The sequence below is a fragment of the Hipposideros armiger genome, unplaced genomic scaffold (genome assembly GCF_001890085.2).
Source record: "Hipposideros armiger isolate ML-2016 unplaced genomic scaffold, ASM189008v1 scaffold_339, whole genome shotgun sequence".
Classification (NCBI taxonomy): domain Eukaryota; kingdom Metazoa; phylum Chordata; class Mammalia; order Chiroptera; family Hipposideridae; genus Hipposideros; species Hipposideros armiger.
Window position 1 is genome coordinate 1,134,791 of NW_017731689.1, and position 19,707 is coordinate 1,154,497.

Below are 19,707 nucleotides of genomic sequence, written 5' to 3' on the forward strand. Positions count from 1 at the left end.
TGACATGCAAGCTTCCTACCCAGCTCTGGGACCCCAAGGTTTCGGATTTACAGAGATGAAATTTTATTTGACCACGCAGGCAGGACAAGCATGACCACTCCCATCATACAGATGAGGCATTTGAGGCGCAGAGACATGAACTGAATGCCCAAAGTCAGACAGCTAGAGACGGGCAGAACCACCAACTTCCAACCAGTGAAAGCTGTCAGCTCCGGCATATGCACTCAAATGCCAGGGTATAGGTACAAAGCCAGGATACCCATAAACCTAACAAGGATTCCGGCGGACAGACCCTCGAGTGATAAACTGGAAGGAAAGTGGCAACTTCGCCTCAGCCTTTGGCCTTTGTGACTGGGTTACATTCTGCAGGGAGCACCTTCTTGTGTCATCCACAGGGAAAAGAGTCACAGCTGAAGCCACAGTCCAGTCCAAAGCTTTGTCCTCTGAGAGGCAGTTTGAGCAGTTTGAGCTCCCTCCCGGGGCTCAGGGAGACATTTCGTGCAGCCTTCCCTTGCCTTGACGGGGTCTGAGTGGTGTGTGTGAGCTGCTGAAACAGGGAGGGGCAGGTCAGGCGCCTCCGCTTGGATGAAGAAATGCTTGATTCCCTGAATGAGAACTTGAGCCTGCCATAAGGGAAGCAGGAGCCTTGTGCCTTGGGTTCCAGGAAAACCGCTGCACTCCCAGCTGTGTGGCTTTTGAGAAAATACGTGAGGCATTCCTGCCAAAGAAAACCAGGGCACAGCAGAGACCTGAGTAGAGGATGGTCTTTGTCATCCTTGGTTTCTGGCAATTTGGCCCCAAACTGTAGTTATTATTGCTGTTGTTGCTGCGGCTCTGCCACAAACAGAAATTAGGGGAAAGGGAAAAAAATAGAAAAAAATATTCAGGTAAAATAAAATGGGGAGCATTAGACAGGTTTTCTTTTTCTTCAGTGAACTATCGTGGCATTAACAGTTGTATGAACAGGGTACTCGGCATTCTGATTTCCATGATCTGTGATTTCATCCAAGTGAGGGGTAGGAAGAAATAAAAAGCATTTCAATTAACATTTATTGAACACATATCATGTACCAGGCACTCTGCTAGAGCATTTTCCATGCAGTGATTCAAGTCAGCCTCTTAAAGATCTTATGAGGGGACTATTATCATGCTTATTTTATAGATAAGAAAACACATACAGAGAAGTTTCAGTAACCTGCCCAAGGTTACCATGTAATAAGTAGTAGAGCTGAGATTCAAGTTCAAGCAGTCTCACTCAGAATCCTTGCTATGCTGGACTGCAGTATAATGCTTATAGCCCAGGTGAGGTTACTAAGTGCTCAGGGAAGGTGATTTGCCCCAAAGTCACACAAGTAATTAATGAAGGACAAATCAGAACTAAAACCCTAGTCATCTAGATCAGGTCTAATGATCCTCCCCAGCCTAAGAAGGATGACCAGGGCTCACAAATAATGACCACCGGCATCTCATGAAACTCCCTGGCTCACAGAAGCTTCCTGAACAAACTCTCATAGAAAAGACTGACATAGATATTGAACCAAATGTCCACTGGATATCCACAGTGAGTTAGGCTCTCCACTGGGTCAGCCGCTCTCAGAGCTTATGGAGGCCTCACAACCAACTTGGGAAATGGTATGTTTATCTCCTTATTTATAGGAAGGAAGGGCCATGGTTGAGGTCACACAGCCAGCTAACAGCAGAGGAATAGAAAGCAAGTCTCCAGACTTGAGTCCAGGCCTCTACACCTCACACCTCAGTTTACCTCCCCAAACGGAGAGACAGCTCTTGAAACAACACAATAGATAAAACCATTTAAACTTTAATCTTAGCTACTTTGACCTTAGTAGAATGTTGTTAAAATTTTCTCCAAATGTTTTAGCCTTTAACAATTAAGTGAAGCTCATAAATGGGATAAACCCGACTCTATATTAATGAGGTGTTTTATCCTCCCTCATATAATTTTACTGATGTCTGCAATCACTTTTCAACAAGGTTATGTCCTTCTCAAGGAAGCGGGTTGGCTTCTCTCAGGTTTGGTCTCCATGTTACCTTCTTATTAACTATGAGGAACCCAAAAGCCACAGACCAGGTAAAACTAATGGAGGCAAGCCTTTCAGTAAAAGAGCAAATTCATATTTTAATCAAGAAGAGCCTTTGGAGATAGAAATAGAGATAGATGATAGATAGATAGATAGATAGATAGATAGATAGATAGATAGAATGAATGAATATGCATCATACAGGCAGCTGATGTGGTAGGAAGGAACTGAGCCAGCCCTTGGCACTCAATAAATTTTCATCGTCATGGAGATGCTTTCAGTGAAGCTCTGAAGTCAGCAGCACCAGGAAGTCCGTGACACCAAGCCAGTGTAAAACAGTGGTCTGTTTTCAGGAGAATTAGACTTGAACCTGAAACCAACTACTCATGCTAACATGGCAAGGGATTCACTGGACAGAGACCCTGGGGATACAGAGGCGCCAGCTCTTGGAAAAACCTCACCACACGTTCCGAAATAGAAAATGATACCTCCTGGGATTCTGTTACAATCTATCAGTGAGAGAAAGTCCCTGCCATTACCTAAATAGCCTGAATACATTTAGTAGTTGGCTATTATTAATAGAAACCCACCAATTCAATCTAAAGTTGTGCTTTCTACAGAGTCGGTTAAGCTGGTTTCTTAATTAGGTTATTCCATTAGCCACATTCATAACTTCAGCGGGAATGGAGCATTAGAAGTCATTGCTGGGAGGCATTGGTCAAATCACTGACAATCAGGGTGAATCCTCTACGCTCTTTATACACCGTGTCTTGCACCCTTTCAGTCTGCCGCACCGAGACCCAATTTCAACCTTAGGTTCTCTCCTGAGACACTTAAATGCAGAGTAACATTGAGGAAGCAACATATGAGAGAAGAAAATCAGCAGTGAATGGGGCAGCCTTAATTTCTCACTCATTTATTAATTCATTACAAATTAAATAAATGAGCCCCTCACCTCACAAGAAGGGCACTTACTGTCATAGGGCATTGGCTGATAGTTTACTGGGGTGGGACAGAAGACTTTGAGCGATTCTTCCAATTTTATTTTTTAACATAAAAAACCCTCTTTGCCATGTAATTAACATGTGCATCTTATAGTCTTTTGTGAGAACTGCTTCATATTAGGATATTTCAAGAAAGGGTGGATAAGCAACATAAATTATTCCATTAGTAGCAGATTTGGAGGATAAAACTGGCTGAGCAATTATCACTGAAGTTTAAGTTATTCACCAGTCCAGTTGCCTTGACTTAATTCATCTGAGGTTTACAGCAGTCTAGATTCACATACTTTCCTTGAACATCTGAGTTAATAATGCACACTTCATTCAGGAGGCTTCAGTGAGATGGCAGATGATACAAGGAATCAGCACTGGAGCTCATCTCTGCTACTATGAGGAGATGATGACTTTCTAGGGGACCACAGTGGGGTCCCCAACCTTGGGGATGGCTCTGCTCATGGCAGTGCTGTCCCACTCTGACCTATACCTTCTCCTTCAGGGAGAGGCCATAGCACCCATCCATTATTTTGTTCAGAATGGACTTGTCGGAAACCACATGGGATTTGTATTTGGTGCCCAGGATGGACTTTGCAAGGAGCCACATGGAACTTTTATTGAGCACATAGGTCTCAGTAAAGCCACAGAAGATCACCATATCAAAGCTTCTATATGGCCCTCCTTGATTTAAACTCCTGTAGTGAGGACAGAGGACAGAAGAGATTTCACTCCTGTGACTAAGTGTAGCAAGCTGAAGTCAAGTGTGCATATGCAAAAACATACACACACACGCACATAGTCACACAGTTACCCGCAGTGATATTAGGGCTTCACTTGCATTAAGGTAGAGGGCAACTTAACAGCAAAGTAGAGCCACTTTTCTTCCTTAGTACTGTGAACCCCAAATCCTGAACCTTAACTTGTCCCCTGTCACAATACATATTGCCATTAGCCACTCAACAGCCATAGCTAGAAGCCTGGGCATTGCCCTCCTTTTCTCTTACCCTCCCTCCTTCCTGGATTCCCCATGGTTACTGATTAAACATCTTAAATTACGTATCAAATGTTTCAACTTTAATCTACATCCACCAATCTGTATAAGGAACCTACGAATTTCGGCCACCATAACTTTTTGCCTAGGTTAGCCTTCCATTCTAAGAGCTTTGTATGTCCACTTTGCTCTGCCACACATTTGCACAGGAACACAAAGAGGTCAATCAGTCTTGCTGGCTTAGAACACAAAGCCTACCAGGTGGAGGAGGCAGGGGCCCAGTGCGGGGAACTGACTGAAGCCCTAGAATGAATGGTGAATTGATACTGAGATTCTACATCACATTTCACATAGGGACACATCCTAATATTGGGCAAAGTTAGAGCCTGAGACCAGCCTGGACTATTGGCAGAGAGCTACAGTTCCTCAGGTGACAGGCAAACTTAACACCTAGTTTGGTTTTGCAAGGCTGGAGTGACAAGGTTGGAGGTTTGGTGCACATGAAACCACAGGCATTTTCTACCAAAAGAAAAGGAGGGAAAATATTGCATGGGGTGGGAGATCAAAGCTACGATGAATATCTGAAGAAAACTGAATTTCTAGCTGTTTTCCAGAGCTGAAGACACCAGGGACACCAGAATGTCAATCAAAAGCCCCAGAGAATCACACCATGGTAGAAGGGGCTAACCAAAAGACTGACTCTTGCCAAGCTGAAACCTAGACAAAATTCAGATCAGTCCCTGATACAACTGAGTATCATCTCCCCATCCTATTTGATCCTAGCAGAGAAAAAGAGAAATCCTCTCTTTTGGAAAACAGCATCATTTGTATTCTCTGTGAATCTTTTCTATGCTGTCTAGCATACAATAGAAGATTGCTAAACATTTAAAGATGGTAGATATATAAAGACTTGTGATAAAACCATATAATTAAAATCATATGATACTAATACAAGGACTAACTAACTAATGGGATCATAATGGAGAGTTCAGAAGGACACCCACAAATATACAGTCAACACATCTGTGACAAAGGTCACTCAGCAAAGTAGTGGGGAAAGAATGATCTTTTCAATGAATAATCCTGTGTCAATAGCCATAGAGAAAAAGCACATATGTGTTATGTATGCATCTTCACTTTTACATCACACTATATACAAACATCAATTCAAGATGAACTACATATTGAAATGTGCAAGATAAAGTAATAATATTATTCAAGAAGTATATAGGAAAACATTTCGATGACCTCGATGTAGGCTGGTTTGCTTAAACCAGTCCCTCAAAAGTTCTGAACTCTAACCATAACCCTGCCCCTAACTGTATAGCAATAGATGATAACTGAGAACTCCTGTACATTAAATGACACCACCAAGATAGTGAAAAGTCAAGTCACCCTGTAGGAATAAGTATGTATATGTGACAAATGACTCAGCCAGATTAAATATATAACAAATAACAAATATAACAAAAAAACCCCAAAATCTTCCAAAAATCAATAAGAGAAAGACAGGTAACATAATAGAATAAAATTAAAAAGAATTGAACAAACAATTCACAAAGGAGAATATCCAAATGAACAACTGCCTTTCATAGAAATTAGGGAAATACTTATTAAAATCAATAAAACATCTCATAATTAATAGATAAAATGAAAAAGATGGAAAATACCAAGTGTTGGTGCATGTGTCGTTGCCAAAACTCTCATTCACTACTGATGGGAGCATAAATGGGTATAGTTAATTGCAAAAAATACTTGGCAGTGTCTACTAAAACAGAACATAATTGTTCTCAGAATTGAAGATATGTTTATATGTTCATCATAAGACACAAGCTAGACTACTCATAGAAGAATGATTCCTATTAATCTCAAATTATAGAGCTCAACTAAATCACAAATAAATGCAATATCAAAGAAATTAATAAACATAATATTGGACAAAAAAGCCAGATATAAAAAAGGACATAGAATTTGATTCCATTTTTATCAAGTTCATATGAGGTATACAATCAAGTAAAACCACCCTATGCTATTTAAAGTCAAAACAGAGGTTGTCCTAGGGGAGGGAAGTGACTGCAAGGGTCTGAGTGAAGCCTCTGGGTGTCTCTTTTTGTCCCGAGTGCTGGCGACAGAAGTGTGTTCATTTACGAAAATCCAACAAGCAGTGCAGTGATAGTATGGGTGCTTTTTAATGTATACTTATTCTTTAAAAATAAAAATAGCCATAGTGGGAAGAAAAGGAGTCTTTGGAGAAAAAATAATTAAAAAAAAAAGTCTTATAAGAGTTAACTTTCTTCTTTCGGAATAGCTCTGAGAAAGCCATTAAGGTTAGTTTATGAGACATGCATTGACCTAATTTAGGTACACAGCCCCTGAGATTTACACATATATACCCAGTTGACCATAGAGCATGGTGATTTCGTTCCGTCTATCACATATCATCACACTTCCTAGGGTAACAATACTGGACTGAGAGAAAATGAAAACTGACTTGTCATAACACACCCCATCAGCCACATTGATTCAGGCCACATGCCCAAGAAAATGACAGAATCACCCATTTCCATCTTGTGTGGAAGCAGCACCATAGCAAATATCATGAAGAAACTCTGTCACAACCATGCTAATGAAATTTTACTGTGATGATATGGGAGAGCAAATGCTTAAGATTTAAGGCAGGACTTGATTGGTTTGGGATTTCAGATTCTTTAGTCCAGTCAGAGCCGCGATGCTCAAAAGGAAAAAGGAAATCAAACATGATATTTAAAGACTGTTAGACGAGTCCCAAATGACATGGAGAAAGGAAGGATGACTAGTCACATCTTGTTAAATGTATTAGAATCACTAACGTGGACCTAATTCTCATAATAGCCCTGGCCTGGTATACAGTCCAGCTTAAATATTCTAGAATCATTCCTTCTCTCTCCTAGGAGGATGAATAGCTCTCTACCCATCTTTGTCCTCATAGTACTTTGCATAAATGTTTATTATGCTTGTTATGCACTTATCACTCTAAATTGCAATGTTTCTATTTGCACAGCTGTCTGTTCCCATCAGTATATGCAACCTCAAGGGCAAAGGCTATACCTTAGCATGTAGCACAATCATTTAAAATGTTTTAATAGTTTTTTTACAAAAGGAATACCTACACAAATGGCAAAAAAATTTAAAACAGCATAGACAAATATAAAAAGATGGTTAACACCCACTAGAGAGTATTATACTAAGTGAAATAAGTCATATTGAGATAGACAAATACCATATGATCTCACTTATATGTGGAATCCAAAGAACAAAATAAAAGAACAAACAAAACAGAAACAGACTCACAAATACAGAGAACTAACTGATGGTTACTAGATGGACGGTGGTTTGGGGGCTGGGTGACAAGGGTGAAGGGATTAATAAGTGCAAATTAGTAGTTATAAGAGAGTCATAGGATGTAAATTTTAATATGGGGAATATAGTCAATAATATTGTAAAAACTATGTATAGTGTCAGATGGGTACTAGACTTATGGGCGGATCACTTCATAAATTATATAAATGTCTAACCACTACACTGTACAACTGAAACTAATATAAAATAGTATTGAATGTCAACTATAATTGAAAAAATAATCACAGGAATATATAGTACAGCATAGGGAATATAGTCAATAACGTTCTAATAACTTTGTACGGTGTCAGATGGGTAATAGGTTAATTGGGGTTATCACTTTGTGAGGTATATACATTTTTAATCACTGTTCTTTTGTACACCTGAAACTAGTAAATAACTTTAAAAAAATAAATTTAAAAGATGGTTAAAATTTTCCTCCCCATGATATAGGCCAGGGTCAGCAAACTTCCTGTAAAGGACCAGAGAGGAAATAATTTAGGCATTGCAGGAAATATGGTTTCTGTTACAACTACTCAACTTAGCTTTTGCATCACCAAAACAGCTACTGATGGTAAATAAAAAGAAATGAATGTGATTGCATGCCAATAAAACTTTATTTACAAAAACAGGTAGCAAACCAAATGTGTCCCATGGGACAAGGTTTGCCCACCCCTATACTAGACCACAATCTTGTGTCCCAAATTTACAACTGTGAAAAGTTTCTGGTAAAATGTATCGTTAGTTGAGTAAATTCTCTATGCAGCCCCAGCTAACCAAAATGCACCTTGTAAAGACAGGCAAAATACAGAATAGGTGGCCTGTGCTAGTTTCTTCAAAGGGGAAAAATTCCTAATCACTTTAGTTCTTCCATAAAAAAGAGAAGTGTACATGGCTTAGGTAGCTACCAACTACCTTTGTTGAGTGTCTGGAGTAAAAAAAAAAAAAACAAACAAACAAACAAAGAAAGCAACTGTGCCCATGTCTTTGGCGTCATCATATCTACTTCTCACCAGAAATGAAATGGCCAGTTCTAGTTTGATGCTCAGATGAGCCTGTAAAGTTATTTAACCTACTGGAGAGTTAAATCATATCATAAGCTCTGATACAAGGACCCTGGGTTTCTATGGACCGACCTAGAACTCTAACCACGAGGGTGAATACTGTATCAAAGGTAAAACCCATTCCTAGCCAAAAAGAAGAAGAAGAAAAAAAAAAGTTTGAAATATGCTTTCTTTGCAAAGTCAGGAGGTCGCACACACATGCCTTTGAAGGAACTATAGGGGCTACTGCTTACCCCATGCCCTGGCAACCTGGCACACACCTCATGGGTCCTTTAGGAGTACAGTATGGCTTCTGAGAATACAAAATTCAGAACTTATACCAAAACTTAAGAAAACCAACAAACCAACAAACAAATGCATCAGTAGGAAAGGTTCTCTGAATGTAAGATCAATTTTTACTCTGGACCTTTTTAAAAACATTGAATTACAAGTTCTCCATCGTCACTGGCTTTCTTTGGTTTCTCACTGTTCCTGTGATTCTCTTTTTGGATCTCTGGGTCTCCATGTTTCTGAGGTAGCCTCTCTCTCTCCCTCTCCCTCTTTTTCTCTGTTTTGCTCCCTCCTCCTCTCTGGCTTCTCCCTCACCATTCTTTGTGTCATACTCCTTTTGCTTTTTTCCATCTCTCTGTATCCTAGTTTCTGTCTGTCTCCTTCTCTCTCTCCCTTTGTCCTAAGATGACTTCCATCTAAGCCATTCCATCAGTAAACTTCTTTCCCAGGGCCGTGCAAGACCATCTAACGACTCACCTTCATGAGGGAGGAGTTACAGGTAGAATATGAGTGCTTGACTTATTATGTATGTAAACATATGACCAAGGGTGTGCATGTGTATGTGGTTGTGTGTGTACATGAATATCTATAGATGACTGGAGAGAGCTAGATGATAGATAGATAGATAGAGAGAGAGAGAGAGAGAGAGAGAGAGAGAGAGAGAGAGATAGACAGACAGACAGACAGATAGATAGATAGATAGATAGATAGATAGATAGATAGATAGATAGATAGACAGATACATAGCAAGATCAAGCTAATGGCTGAAATTTAAATTGAGAAATGTATGTTATCTTTGTTGGAACTATGGGTAGGTCACCAGAGCATATAGTATAGAGTATATACGAGAGTATATAGTATATAGTACATAATATATAGTCTTGTTGGTGCAAGCATCTCCCTATCTGTCTCTTCTTTAATTAAAAAAAACAAAAGGAGTGATGAAAAAGCCCTGAAGCATCTGCTGTTACACATTCAGAAGAAAAAAGAGTGGTCTTCTTGCCACCTTTGTCATCAAATCTATCTACTAACACTAGTAATTAGAGAAATTTTTAAGTAAAATTTAAGTGCCTAGAATGAAGTATAATGAAGCTTAGTTCATAACATTTTTGTTGTTTAAATAAGTTTTTTAAAAAATAGTACAAGTAGTGCATATTGATTCAAGAAACACCAGAAAATACAATTTAAATGAAAAAATTATCCTAGTCAATGGTAAAATGTTAGCCCTATCTTTCCAGATCTTTTTCACATTTTCTTTTATTTTATCCCATCTCCCAATAACTGACCTAATCACACTACTAAACCAGCAGTGAGTTTCATCCCCCACTAAATAAATGGAGGTACTAATGATATCTGTCCTTCTTATCTCTCAGGACTATGGTGAGAATAAAACTGATGTGACAAAATTCTTCAAAAGGGAAGCATTTTGGAAAGCTAAAAGGCACATTTCTGATCTAAGGCAGTACAAAAAGCATTTAGTAGATCTCAGCAGATACCTTTTATGTACGCGTAAAGGCAGGGTTTCCCATAAGAGCACCCACGTCCTTTTATCCCCACCTACGTTTTAGAATAAGCTCTGTTCTTTCATTATAAGCCTTGTATAGGAAGGTTTCACCTTTGTTTCTTGCCAAGTGTTTAAGTTTTGCATCCAACTGATCTGAGCGGAGCTGTGCTGCAGAGCAGCCATTCCGTTTCCAGGAGTCTGGCTCCAGCGCACACTGGGCATGGCCTCTTCCGGGCTCTCACCTCTGGCCACTGCGGGGATGCTGTTTGGCCAGTTTCCCCTCCAGAGACATAGGTGCGTTTTTTATACTTTCTAGAGGTATGGCACAGTAATTCAGATACACATAGAGTCAGGCCACATAATGGACATAAAAACTTACAGACATAAAGCAAAGTGGCTTGTCTGGGCAGCCTGTCTGGAGACGTCTCTGACAGAGTTTACTAAATAAAAGAGTCCTTTTTTTGAAAACTGTATGTGAGAAATAAGTCAGGATAAATAGAAGGAACAACATCTAAGATGAGATTTAAATGTGCAAATAAGGGATTTAAATGTACAATTACACCTTTAAGGGATGCCATAGATTTATTTTTTTCAACATAGATTTTCAGTTTGTCATCAACCAGGCAATATAGCCATAATCATTCAAAACTGATGTCATGGATGAGGGAATTTTAATCTCTTTTCTCTCCACATTTCCTCTTACAGTGCTTTTGCCTACCACATACTTATGATCATCTCAAAACTCCCCTTTTAAAGTCTGTTCTATCCATGGTCTAATTTAAGCATCACCCTTGCCATTGTGGAAGTTGGCATACGGGGTACCATCTTAAAATGGATCTGGGGCAGTCATTCCAGAGGAACTGCATTGCTCTTCTTCTTTCTTGAAACGTTGGACTGGGCTAAACCACCATTGTTTTGCAAACAATTGTTTATAAAGTCAGCAGGAAAGGGAACATCCTGATCACAATGATTGATGATTATGGATCTTCTATCTGAAGAGAGAATGAGTAATCAATCATGCATAGCCAGGAGTAGCTCAGCTTGTCAGCACCAACAGGAACTTTTTTCTTCTTTTCAAGTAATTATTCCTTTCCTTTCCTCATAAAACCCCGTGTTTTCACCCTGTAATTGGGACACTATTCAGGTTTCTGGCTGAATCTGTGCTCCTGAATTACAATTCTTTGATCCCAAATAAACGCTTTGCTTCTTGAATGGGTTATTTTTTTAGTTTAACGCAAGCCTTCTTAGCCATCCCACCCGGAAGGGTTCCATCTCACCTTTACTTCTCCAACAGTTTTGCCATCTGGATGGCATGCATCTTCTACCGCATCATGTGAATGTTCATAACTTTTCACACCACTTCACACACACCACTTGATAGGTGCCTGGAATATATCAGGTGCTCAGCATTATCTATAGGATTGAAGGGAATATGATAATTTATATAAGGTTATTTATGTTGTCCCGGGCACACTGTTAGTACTCCTTAAATGTTAGCAATTATTAATACAATAAATAAGTGACAACAGTGCATGTATTTTTGCACTGAATTCTACGGTTTTACACTCAATTCTATTCTGTCTGCACCTTTTTAAAAAAGATGTGAATCATTCCCAAAGTCAATATTTAATTATATTTTCTAAAAGGTACTAGCAGATTCAAAAAAAAAGGTTTAATTTCTAGTCTCAGATTATGCATTTTGTACCCAAAGATCACATATTTGCCAACACAGAGAAGATATAAAACTAACTGATTGCCATTATATCTTACTACAAACACCAGTACCTGATTTAAATAGTGGCTTTCAAATTTCAGGAATTTCTGTAAACACATATGTACACGAATAATAGGGAAAGACCTAATCGTGAAATATAAGGTTTTCTCACTTCCGAGTCACTAGCATAAATCAATGAATCATCCTTACTTCTCCAGAGCTTTATTTACAAGTACAAACTGCTCAACACGCTCAAGTTAAAGACACTAATACAACAGGTCAGATCTCAGTGGGGCTTCAGAGAAGCTACGCATTATGTACCCTCAGAAAGCAGAAAGCAGAGTCTCCCTGCTTAGAGCACAGCTACTAAGGAGATCTGAGTGCAAACACAGGCCCATCTGCCTCCACATCTGATGCTTTTTTCCATTACAGCATCTGGTCTTCCCTGCCACACTGTATTTGCATTCTCAATTAGGACCAGAGCCCTGAGCAGAAAAAATTTACTAAAGAAAGCCAATTCTAGTAAAATTTTAAAAGTCAGGTGGAAAAAAAACAACAACAACAAAATTACACAATGATGACCAAACTTGGTTTTCATAGCCCATGCTGACATATAATCAGATTTTGTTGTTAACTCAGAAAGATATTAACCAAGACCAGATCTCAGAATCTGCAGATGACCTTGTGCTGAGTGAATCACCAGGGTGTTGATTTCAGGACTGTTTAAAGGTAGAGGGGAGACTATGAGAACACTTCATTCACCATTGGAGCTAAGGAAGGAACTATGATGGGCACATGTTCAAAACATTTCTTTTTCACAAGGTATATTGCCTACTTGATGAGAAATTGAAAACCTATAAGGCAAGTGTGGATTTTGGAGTCAGGTCAAAGCAGGTTTCAAATAGTGCTCTGGCCCAAAACAGCTTGGAAGCTTGGGTGAGTCACTTATCCTTTCTGAACCTCAGTTTTCTGTTTTGTGTAATGGGACTGAAAATCTGACCCTTACAAGGTTACTATTAAAATTTAAAAAGATGATACATATAAGGCGTTTTAAAAAAAAAAGCTGGCCAAGTTTAATTACCAAGGTTGTGTTGATATATCGCGGGTCTAAAAATATGTTTGACGCATGTCAAACAACCAGTCAGTCATGCAGTTTAATAAATGCAGCACTGACACTGTCATAATGACATAAGTTAAGTGATATACTGCAGATAACTGTCTATGAGCAACATTGCTAGTGGGAGCCTGGAGGTGAGAAATCAAACATTTAATATTTAATTTAATATTCAGAAAAAGAAAGGAAAAGGCATAAATGCTTACCACCTACTTAACAAGAATTTCATAGGATTAATGAGCTAATGCTGGTTAGCATTTTGGAACTCAATGGAAGAAATAATAATACACACACACACACACACACACACCTGACAAGACACTAAATGTCATCATATAAAATTAGATCATGTATAAAATGAGTGGTGCTCCTAACACAGTATCTGTACTCTGCATCCTTCATGCCAAAGGATTCCTCATTTGGTCCAGGTCTTCAAAATTTCCCATCAAGAAAGGCTGCCCTGTATAACAGTACCTATTTAAATAACGGCTCTCAAATTTTGGGAATCCCTTCGAGATCTCTCTCTCTCTCTCTCTCTCTCTCTCTCACACACACACACACACACACACACACACACACACACTCACACACTCACTCTCACACAACAGGGTAAGTCTGATCATATGCAAGGCAAAAGTCACATCTTCAAATGCTGCCCCAAAAGCATCAGCAAAAGGCACAGGACGGAGGAAGGAAGGAGAGGGGAAGGGGTTGCCTGGAAACAGTTCAGAATTCTCGAAAAGTTAGATGGGTAGCCTATAATTACCATAAAATCCATATCTTTAATTCAGGTATTATTATCATGAGTTCTTCTTAGCCATGGCTTTAACTAAAGATCAGGTAGGCCCAAAGGACGTGTGATGCCTGTGGCCCACTGCTTTCCGGGGGAAGAAATCAAAGTGGCAAATCATGAGTTTCTAATTTTGTTTTCAGATCTGGGGTTGATGAACTGTTCCCTTTAAGGATCTGAGAAGAAAAACGTTGTGAATGGCAGTGACACACACACACACACACACTCACACACACACACACACACACACACACTCACACACACGTATAGGACACTACAACAACAATGCCCTTTTATGGGTATCAAGGTATGTGATTTTGCAATTAATCCCGATTGGCACTGATCCCATTTGCAGATGAAGAAATTCAAACTAAGATCATTATATCAACTTGCCAAAGGCATATGAAACTAAATAGAACTAAAACTCAAATCTCCACTCTGCTTTTCATTTCATCAAGTTACCTCCATCAAGAAGTTTCTTCTGATTTTCCACAATCCAGTTCAGAAAAATAACTTTAAACTTTACCTTCTCCATGATGCTGAGACAGATAAATTTGGCTAGATGAAACTGACTAGCTCTTTCTTTTTGAGGACACGTACATGCATACTAAAAAATTACTCTGTGTGTGTGTGTGTGTGTGTGTGTGTGTGTGTGTGGTTGGCACTAAGAAATAGGAAACTTTAGATGAAACAGAAAGCTCTGCAGTTAGCAAACTTTGGGTGCTCAAACCACCCTTATAACTTACTACATGCCACCCATCCACACTTTGACCTGCACTCACCCTGTTCAGCTTGTAAGCATAAGCACATGTGTGTGCATGCAGTGTACATATACACACACATCACCCCACCCCCCGCCCACACACACGTGCATGTGCCCACCCTCCCCAACCTGGCAATACATTTTGGTCATTTCTTAAATGAATATCTGGTTTGCCAAAGATGTATTTTTCCCCTTTCTCATTTTGTCCAAAATGTTTCAAGGGATAATTTGCAGCTTCGATAACAGCATATATTTCTAGTCCAAAGTCCTTTGCTTCCTGGTACCTACCTGTTGGATGTGTTTGAAACTCCCCTTTAAAGCCAGAAATTCTGACTTAGTTACTTGAAGAAATGAAAAAGTTTTAAAAATTCAAATTTAAATGGGATGAAATATTTTAGTGGTAATGCCATTGCAGTAAACTTGTACATGAACAACATACAAACCAGACCCTGTGTCCTCAGGTTAGATAGTACAGTGGTGTGGACGCTCTCAGGTTATTCAGCGATACTGAATGCTGTTATCATGATTCACATCAATACCATCAATACCTGTGTACCAAGAGGATTCCCAATGAGCAGATATTTACTTTAAAATGTTCAAAACTCTTATTTCCAAAGCTAACAATGAGCATAACCGAAGTGCCACATGTCTAGGAAGGTTTCTGGCAATTATATCTCCAACGAAGACATGGTGGTAGATGCTGGGCTGGATCATTGGTGCATATTTCAAAGGGAAATCACTCAATTTTCTGACTGAATCTCTACTTATTTATGTATGTGTTTATTTTTTGCCAATTTTATTTTTTTTTAATTTTTTTTAGCTGAGCCCTCCTGCCACCTGTTGGCAGCTCAGCGGCTGCTCAGCTCGGGCCAGGACTTGAACCGCTGTTGCTCAGAGCTCAAACTCTTGAGAGCTCTTAACCAACTGAGCCACTCGGCCGGCCTCCTATTTTTTGCCGATTGTTAATCACAGTGTTCTCAACACCTGCTTTACTGTAGCCTAGAGAACTTTCACACACTTTTTAAATGGCCTTTAATCATTACCACCGTTGTTTTATTATTTCTGCCAATAAGAGTTTCCAGGTTCACTTTAAATCGACAGCTCTGACAGATTGAAGAACTGAGAATTTATTCCCTCAAACCTAAAACCCCCCTGGCATGGCCCCAAATCACCAACTTTCACTTCACCCAGCATCTCTGTGACCAGCAGACAGACGCCCATCACACACCCCCTCTCCTTAGTGTCAGCCTCCTGTGATTTATCAATCTGTCACCTCCTAATGGAGGATCAAGCCCATATTTTTAATGGGAGAGATAAGGAGGCTGTTGTCACTGGGATATTGATGTTTCTAAGACTGGATCAACTGGTGGACAGCTGATAATTCACAAACTGCAAAACCCCAGCTGTAAACACATACACGCAAACACACACACACACACACACACACACACACACACACACACACCCTTCCCCCCACCCACCCAGGGCCCTTAGAAGGTGAGGCAGGCTCTTTCTCTAACTTGCATTCCCTGAGTGCCCAGAAGTAGAGACTACATTAAAAGGCTATGATTGTTCGCTGCAGTTCTCATCCACTCTACCCCATAAACATGTCCTCTTAGGCTTACTGGAGCCACCCATAAGCTTTGCAGCAAGGAAATGGGAAATCACTCCAGGCAAGCCAGGCTGCCTTAAACGTTAACCCTCTCGCCCCCACATTCCAGATACTTAATTATAACCTACTCTGCCTGGTCTTCAACTCCACCAACCACGGTGTCAGGAAGTAGGATTTACATGCTCAGTTGGAAGATTCTTTCAGGGTTGGAGGTTGGGGAAGAAGACGGAGGCCCGGGAGGAATGAAGGCACCTCTTGGAGGTGACAGTTCCTGAGGAGGTGAGCAGAGGCTTCATTTTGCCCACTTCCCAGGTCAGAAGCATTAGCTGCCCTTCTCCCCCTGAGCCCCAGTCCCCTGTAACACCGCTCACCACCCTTCACCCCTCCCCTCTTTGACCCCGCCCCATCACCGCTTCTCTACTCACAATGCTGTTGTGGTCAGACCAACGGGGCGGTTTTGGGGAGCGGAGGTCCCTGTCACTGTTAACATGCCGTTTGCCACCCTGAGCTCCTCCATCCCGGGAGCCTGTGGCTTTTTCTTACTCTTGCTCCGGAGTTCCAGGCTTCCGCTGCCCGAAGTCGTCGCGGGCTTCTGCTGCTCCCCAGCTGCTCACCCCTGGCAGCGCTCAGTGCTGGCGGCGCTCCGTAAAGGGAAGGGGGTAGCAGGGGCCCGTCCTCGGGGCTCCTGGTGAGGGGTCCTCGGGATCGGGGTCGGGGTCAGGCCCCGGGACCGCCGGACCCAGCAGGAGCCGCCGCTGCAGGCGCGAGGGGGGAGGAGAAGGGGGAGAGGGGGGCGCGCTCAGCGGGGCTGGGGGACCGCCGCCGGCGCCAACTTTCCCCATCGCGGGAGCGGAGAGCGAGTCCCGGACCAGAGGTGGCGGCGCGGGGCTCTCCGCGGGCCGGCTGTGGGGGACAGGCTCTCAGGACCCCAACTCCATTCAAGTTGGGCCGAGTTGGGGCGGGCGGAGGCGGCGCCGGGCAGAAGGCGGCCGCTGCCACAGACCCAGGCGCCGCCACGCGGGCTGGAGCTGGAGTTTCAGGGACCCGGGCGCAGCCGCGCGAGGGGCTCCCCGCGCCGCTCTCCCCATCGCACGGCTGCGGCTGTGATAGGACTGCCGGCGCCAAGGACCCTCCTCTCCTGCTCGCTGCCTCTGGCTTGATTCTACTTCTGACCTCTCCGCCAGAAGACCAGATTTCCTCTGCCGCCGGGACTCTCGCCAGTGTTCTTGGGAGAAGGATCGAGGGATCCCAGCTCTTTCCCTCTTAGTCTCTGTGAATTGGCACCTTGATCTAACCCACAGCACAGGCAGTGTGTACTGGCCTGGGAGAGACGCCAGAAGGATAGTAGAGGAGATGGCATGGGGTGGCGTGTGACAGATACAGATAGACCTCTATCTATCTATCTATCATCTATCTATCTATCTATCTATCTATCTATCTATCATCTATCTATCTATCTATCTATCTATCCATCCATCTATAGATCTAGATAGCTGTGTATAGATATCTATAGATATATCTAACATCTCTTTCTCTCCTGATGGTGATAGTATGTGTATTAGCGTTTTATCTATCACTTGAAAGAGCACTTTACTACTAGCCATGTTCTAAGGAGAGGCAGACTTTAGAACAGACAGCTCCAATCCCCTCCCCACCCCCACCCCCAAACTGATAATCGCAAAAAAATATAAAGAAATTGAAGCCTAAAGGTACTCTGAAAAACAGCAAAAGTTATGGGAAAATGCAACTGGGAGGAGATTGATAGATCCGTTGGTGATAGACTAATCCAAGCTTCTGAGGTCAGTGCCTGATATAAAAAAGAACCCAATGGAAATTCTGGAGTTGAAAAGTACGTATAATTAAAATAAAAATTCACTAGAGGGCTCAATTGTAGATTTATACTAAGAAGAAGGCATTCGAGAACTTTTAGATGAATCTATAGAGATTATGCAATCCAAAGAACAAAGAGAAAAAGAAGGAAGAAAAATGAACAGGGCCTCAGAAAAACGTGGGACACTATTAAACTCTCCAACATACGTGTAATGGGAGGACCCGGCTGAGAGGAGTCAGAGAGGGGAGGAGATAAAATATTCCAAGAAATGATGGCGGAAAACTCCACACTTATTGAAAAACCTTAATCAACACATCCCGGAAGCTCAGCCTGATTCGATTTTCCACAATATCTCTTTTATGGTGAAGTCTTAAAATACATCATTAGATAAAACTATTCTTGAAATGACCTAACATGCTTACCTGAGTTTTGTCATTTCATACATTAGTCTTGATATGAACATCCTCAATCAACCCCGAGAGGTCTCTGACATACTAGCTCAGGTTAAAAACAACAAGATGTATCCAAGTCAAAAAGCTAACTCTGAATGAAAGGCATAAATGGAAAGAATGAATTGAAGAGTCTGAATTGTTCGTTATAATTTCTTTGGCATCGTTAGCTGATGGAAGGTCAGCAAGAAAAGTGAACATCTTTCCAAATGTTTCTCTTAAGGAATAGTGACAGGGCTTATGAGAAGAAGTCATTAGTTCTTTTTACCTATTTTCTAAGAGCTTACTCAAACATGCCTGAGGTTAATTGAATGGAAATTCAGTAGATTTGGGGGCCATGCTATTCTTAAAGAATATATCTGTATAAATTGAAGAGTGGCCATTGCAGTGCAAGAGAAGTGAAGCCCCTTTCTCATCTCACTGTAGGTTTTGAATCGAAGTAGATCACAACTGGGGGAGAGAAGAGATTTCAATGCGAAATTAGGTTCAATCTTTTGATTAAACTTGGATTGGACATGCTAATTTCTGATTTGATATTGTTTTGTGACTTGAATTAGGATTTTCTTTTACCAAAAAGTGAACATAAATGTCATGAACTTGGGGAATTTTCATTCAGGGCCAGAGGAAGATCTTCCCCCCAACATTTTAAAGGAACATTGAGAGATAAAAATAAAGCTGTGTTTTGATAATGTCATGTGTCACCCTTCATCAATACACTGGTTTCACACATGTTGCATCTTAGGTGAATTCGCTTCAACTTCAGGATGTCTAATGAGACAGCTCTGAGCTAAGCCCAAGTCTATGCATGGATGGGGGCCGGGTTTTCAGGGTTACATCAGTTGTGAGTTTAATTTTTAAAATATTTTGTATGATATGGAGCAATTTTGCAATGGCAATTCAGTGTAATGAATGAAGATTTTTTGCCTTTTATTCTAGTTCTTTTTTGAAGTTTTAAGCCTGTCACACAGCAGTTGTGTTATATGAAACATATTGCACGATCCATAGGACTGTGTAATGAACAGCTGGTCTGGGTGATTTTCAATATCGATGGGATGCAGCTCTGTAGAATTATCTAAGGTTATTAATGTGTGAATGAAATGTGAGTTGCCGTGTCTGTCCACTTACTTGTAATGTGGCCTCTGGGAAGTTGTTACTCTAAATTTCATTGTTTTGTACTTAAAATGGCTGCCCTA

At 41.0% G+C, this 19,707-nt stretch overlaps 1 long non-coding RNA gene across 1 annotated transcript; it reads right to left on the reverse strand.

Moving 5' to 3' along the window:
* Positions 1 to 465: 465 nt before the first annotated feature.
* Positions 466 to 17,205, reverse strand: LOC109392612 (uncharacterized). The gene is made up of 3 exons (XR_002126095.1): positions 16,660 to 17,205; positions 11,519 to 11,654; positions 466 to 993 (listed from the first exon to the last, which is right to left on the reverse strand). It is a non-coding gene; the product is annotated as an uncharacterized LOC109392612 (long non-coding RNA).
* Positions 17,206 to 19,707: the final 2,502 nt, after the last annotated feature.